This window comes from Botryllus schlosseri, chromosome 8 (genome assembly GCF_051294905.1).
Source record: "Botryllus schlosseri isolate E-star chromosome 8, Bs_hap1, whole genome shotgun sequence".
Lineage (NCBI taxonomy): Eukaryota > Metazoa > Chordata > Ascidiacea > Stolidobranchia > Styelidae > Botryllus > Botryllus schlosseri.
In genome coordinates this window covers 11,630,332-11,636,110 of record NC_137243.1, presented here as the reverse complement: position 1 = coordinate 11,636,110, position 5,779 = coordinate 11,630,332, and the positions used below count along the sequence as shown (strand labels likewise).

The 5,779-nt window shown below is 39.4% G+C and overlaps 1 long non-coding RNA gene across 1 annotated transcript; it reads right to left on the bottom strand.

Annotated features, from left to right (window-relative positions):
- Nucleotides 1–1,919: 1,919 nt before the first annotated feature.
- On the bottom strand, nt 1,920–5,088 carry LOC145445404 (uncharacterized). Its single transcript, XR_013917005.1, has 5 exons — nt 3,289–5,088; nt 2,823–2,909; nt 2,562–2,651; nt 2,438–2,501; nt 1,920–2,310 (listed from the first exon to the last, which is right to left on the bottom strand). It is a non-coding gene; the product is annotated as an uncharacterized LOC145445404 (long non-coding RNA).
- Nucleotides 5,089–5,779: the final 691 nt, after the last annotated feature.

The following is a 5,779-nucleotide window of genomic DNA, read 5'->3' as shown; positions in this document are numbered from 1 at the left end:
TCATATGGGCGGGGGGAGACAATGTGGAGTGAACGATACCGCGCCAACTCGCTACTTTAATTATATTAACCGATACTTTCGTGAGATCACACTGGTTACTCCGCAACCACTGCGCGCGAAACGCGGCGAATATTCTGTACTTTACTCAACTTTTATGAAAATTAAATTTTGATACTCCGTTAAAACAGCCCCGAAATTCCTGAGGCTATCTTCCTGATTGGAGAATTGAACTACCTCTACTTGACAAACTGAAAATAGCGAAAAGTAAGTAAGTAGATCACAAAATATTACAAAGTAAAAGTAGCGAGAACCAGATCTACTTGAGTAACTACCAGAAGTAGAGGAAAACTACTTGAGTACTTTGAAAAAGTAGAAGTGCTTCGTAGCTGACCACCTCTGTTTTTGGGGTATAGTTGATTTCAGAACAAACAAATATGAACCCTTGCATTATCGTAAACGTGACCTTGATGCTATTGATCCAGCCCGGTTCGCTACCGAATCTCAATATATATTATTTGGATTGTTCGACAAACCCTTAATCTTGGTTTATGTTGAAGCATACTTCGATGCGTTCAAGTGTGCCATTGACGACCTATTGAACGAACAGTCGAGTACGCTCAAAAGGCGCGATGGTAAATTACTGTGCAAACCATGGATATCTGATGGTAACCTGATCAGATGACGAAACAGGATGCATTATCCTCTTCTCGTTAAGCTAAGAACAATGATGAGCAGAGGAAATTCAATAACCTTTTACACGAATAAGTTAACTCGTATCAAAAGGAAGACTATAAGGAAAACTATTTTTGAAACGCTTTCTTAGGGTGGATTGCACAGATGTCGATTGAAAAGTAATCACCGATTGCCTTAATCGGCGATAATTTAATCAGCGAGCAAGGTCACCTGGTGACTCTGTGGTACAGATACGGATTCGCCTGTGAGTTATCTTATCGCGGATTACTGACGCAAATCGACGCAAATGACGTACGTTAGCAATCAGCTGTTTTCGGTCGGTGGCGATATGAACTGTGTCGTCATAAGGGAGAGATGCGCTCTTCATAGATATGTATGTTTAGTTGATGTCATGTGCGTATAGCAGCTAACTAAACTGTTGCTACTGCACAGTGTAAGGTTATGAACGCCAGAACAAACGTTTTGAGGTTATGAAAAGAGGTATTGTAGGAGAATAGCGCACCAAAATCCTTCAAATTTCGTATATTGCAGGACATTTATCTCATTACTCAGGATATCTAGAACTAGATAGATACTTTTCAGATATAATTTTATTTTCCGTTTATTGGTGCATTAGTCATGATAGTCGATTCACCAATGTGAAGATAAACAAATTGAGTTCATACACACACATTTGCATACGATTTTGATTTCTCCATACCAATGACAATTGGCTCTGCAGGAGTGTAGAAGTAAATTTTAGCCATTGCAAGGATCTAACTGTTGTGCAATGTGACGATGTTATCATATAATATGTCATTTATGTTACAATTTTGCAATGCCAAGTTATCTGCTGTTACCCAGTTGAGTAATCTTGTTTGTTGACAGCCAAACCTCACTTCAGTTTATCAAGAATTTGGTCAACCATAAAATTCAATACAACCTGTTTTATAGAGAGCTACATTAATATAGTGCAATATCGACTGAAAATAACAATGGATCCATACCTCAATGTTCCTGCTACCCTCCAGATGTTAGAGAGCCTAGCAGAAGAGAGAGTGCCAAGAAGATTGGTCAAAGACAGAGCAAATCCATTGGAATATACCCTGGAGGTTAGCGACACCGATAACGTGACGGCACAACCGAGCACGACTTCAGCGCAGAGCAGACAGATTGTTCAAAATCACTTCTCTGGAATGTCTTGAGCATTTCATCTCGTGTTTGAACACCAATAACCACACATTCAATTCCTTGTCAATTATTTTTATTACGAGATCCAGTAGCCTATGCTGTAGTCAGAATTGGACAACTAGAAAATCAGCTTTTCAAAATTAGACTATAATGATAATTATGGCTGCATATTTTTCCAAATTAGAATAGAACTCTAGACACAGTAGTTATTTTTCAATTAAATTAGAGTAGGGATTACTGAATATGTGAAAATTGAATCTGCACAGCTCGCTTAGTATTGTAGAGTTCTACTGTAGAATTTTCAGCAAAACCAGAAATTAAGTTAGAATTATACAGCCAATTAACTAGTTGTCCAAGTCTGGTTTTTGTGCTATTTCGATTCGTTGCTGTATTTTCTCAATTTTGCAGTTCTTTTTCCATTTCCAGTTTCTGGTACTTGACATGCATCTGTAATTCAGAATATTTCATTCTGATATCATGCTGCTCCTTAGCCATTTCCAGGACGCTCATTTCTGAACACCACATTTTGATCACCAACATTATAGTTAAAATATGATTTTTTTCATCAACACACCTGACTCTCTTTTTCGAGACAATTAGCGTTGAGATTTTTGTGCTCTCTGTTTCATCTTGTATATCTGAATGTAGTAATGAATAAACTGTGGGTTGCATCACCATCATTGTATGCTAACACTTACCGGTCTGGTGTTCCATCCTGAAGTCTGTCGAGGGAATTGAAGGAAGCGTCACATCACCATCAACAACGAAAAGGGCAGCAATTTCATTTGCTGCAAGAAAACTATGGTTAACAACAGTTTTATTGATTCAATAGAGTTCAAATTCAATAGAGCAATGTTAATGTCAATCAAAACAACCCGCAATGTTCCATTTAAGTATTCGTGTGGCTATGTTAGTACCAACACGATTCATATGGATTTCAAATTAGTACCTGAACTTACCATCGCTGTTGTGACATGGAGAACCAGCCTCTGTGTTCACATCCTCGTCGACGATGAAGGTGCAAACTGAATCTTCGGAATATGCATCTGAATAAACATTTTATTTAAAAATTTTAGTTAGAAATACATTAGAAAAGTTACTTTCAAATTATTTTTTCACGGTTTATCTTAACCTCGCGAAACATAGGAAGGATGGATGACTAAAATCATGACTTGACTCGAGTTGGAATACGATGAATGGATTTGACTCGAGTCACTGACTTCAATATGACATACGGTATGAGAAATCCTGACTCGAAGTCAAATCTTCAAGTCAAGTTGCAAGCCTAACAATAATATGGCCAACGATACTGCTCAGGCACCTGCACAGTAGCAAAGCCAGACTGTTGCAAGTTAAAATTGGATGCAAGTTCCTCTGTCGTTGGTTGTAACATATTAAAAAAGTTTATGTCCAAAATGCACTCACCATTGTTCGTGTGACTATCGAATGCGCATTCGTAGTCATACCGATGTTTCAAACATTCAATTTGAGATGGAATACGGTCTGAAAAGTAATAATAAATATACCAGTGCTATAAAAATCAATTGCAGATTGATCAAGGAGCTATTCACATTAGGAATTTGCTGAGCAGTGTTCCCCATGTGTAGTTTTCGTATAGCTGAAGACGTGCAGCAGTCTCTGGATATGGCTGGTTTGTTGGGAATTACAAAAAGACTCATGATCATCAAAATTTGTCTATTCAGTTCAAAACGAGCGTTAAAACGTGAGTATGAAGCACGTAGCGATTCACAATAAACACAGATGGAAACAATACATCTCCTAGTGCGAATTTTAAAGAATTGTCAGTAAAATTACCTATCGAAAACCTTTTCCAAGGAGTTCGTCAACTGGAGGTGGGCCAGTTTTTGCCCGTTCGACGCGTCGTGATGCATATAACTTTTTTGATTTTCGTTTCAAATTTTTCAATACATTGTGGATTTGGCCAGTTGTACGGCTGCACGCGCAGGACCAGTATTCATAGCTGCATATTTCTTACTGATTACATCTCAGTCCGCATCTTTTTGTTTTGCCATCAGTCTTTTTGTCTTCTTTGGTTTCAATTCTTCTATCCATTCAATTATTCTAAACTTTTCCTGTCTGTTGCAATTTTCCGTCTTCGTATTTTATTTCCAAAGTATACTATCGAATTCTGTACAGTGTACAGTACAGTCTGTAAAAAATGTCATACCGGTAATCATAGCATAAGGTACATCGGCTGTGGTAGGCCCACGCCCATAATATGCGCCAACAGTTGTAGTAGTGTCTGAGTACAATGTTTTCAGCTAACACCGCAACTGCACGTCAGAGCATCCAGTTAACACCATCTCAATACCAAATACTAGTGTACCTGTAGCCAGCCCAGACCGCAGTCAACGCGAAGCACACAGCCGATTAACTTTCTAGACACCTCGCTCGGCGGATAACATTTGGCCGATTAAAATTCACCGATTAGTGGCAGATCGGCATCTGTGCCACGGAAGCCAGCCGATTACTGACGTTTAATCGGCGATTAGGGATTAATCGACATCTGTGCAATCCACCCTTAGTGAATAAAAACAATGCTAACAGAGGTGGCAAATCATCGACAGTATCATTCATAAGGATTCTAGGACTTCGAGTAGGCAATTGAACAGCGCTCATTCGATTGGCGAAATGATGATAACCCGGGTAAGATCGCTGAATCCTTCAATGCCTTTGACACTAGGTCCACCGCAAGCACGCGAATTGCCATCGCCAGACATTTGCCTAGAATTCTTCGAAATCTATCTATTTGAGATCCACATCAGAAAGCGAAATTATAGGTTATAGTAGGTCTTTGAAGCAATAAAGCAGACAGTGTTGATGGAATCCTTGCCGCTTTTCTAAAGCTAATATAATTTGTCCGTACATATCTCCAATATATTCAACTTTTGTATAACTTAAATAGCTGGTTCGTGGTACAGAACTTGAATATAGCTTTCAATACGATATCCATTGTATAATAATATTTATTGAACTCGAAGACTTTTCGGGTGCCTCTTTTCAAGAGTTAACGGCACACTTGGCTAGGTAACGTGTCTATAACCGTTTTGAAAAACTCATTAAATCAGCTGTTCACCGTTGTTATTACAGCGTTAACACGCATGTGGTGTACACAAACACAACGAAACCCTTGTTGCCCAACTCTCGAAAAGATGTACTTCCTGCCTTTATTGCAAGTAATGTTGTTTACCAATACAAGTGCCACAGTGATAGTAGGTATGTAGGACGTACATCTCAAAGATTGTTTGAGTGTATTAAGCAGCATATCCTAAAATTGATTCGGTCAAAAACATGCGCAAATACTCGCACGGAGCTTGCACGTCAGTGCAAATTGGCTGCCAAAACAGACTGCTATGCCGATTACCAAGCATATGCTTCGTCAATTGGTCAGCATTTGAGTGAAAACCTCGCCTGTGCACAGCACTATGATGACAATATGTTCACTGCAGTGGCGGCTCGTGACAATATCGGGTGGTGGGGCAAGGGCGGCAGGCGACTTGTTATCAGTATGACGTCACAGTAGCGTTTTTCAACGTTCATGATGGTCACACGAATTTCCCGTAAACAATGATTCTTAACGTAGGTGCCGCGAGAGGTTTGCCGGTGGCGTGACTTGAAGTGCGGTAACAAATGTTTTATTCATTGTTTTTTATTCAAATGATTATTTTACAAAATGTACGCGAACTAAGAATCGTTCCCATGCCACGAATCAATCATCAGGGTATCCTTAGTAGCATGCGTTATGATTTCGTGGTAGAGATTACGCAAGCGCCGAGTAAGACTATACCAAAAAATACACAGACCAACTACCTACAAAGAGCATTCGCATGACACCTTGTGGTGTTTTAATCGTTCCATGCTCAGCAATTCTGTAAAGTGCTGCAGCGCCTCCGAC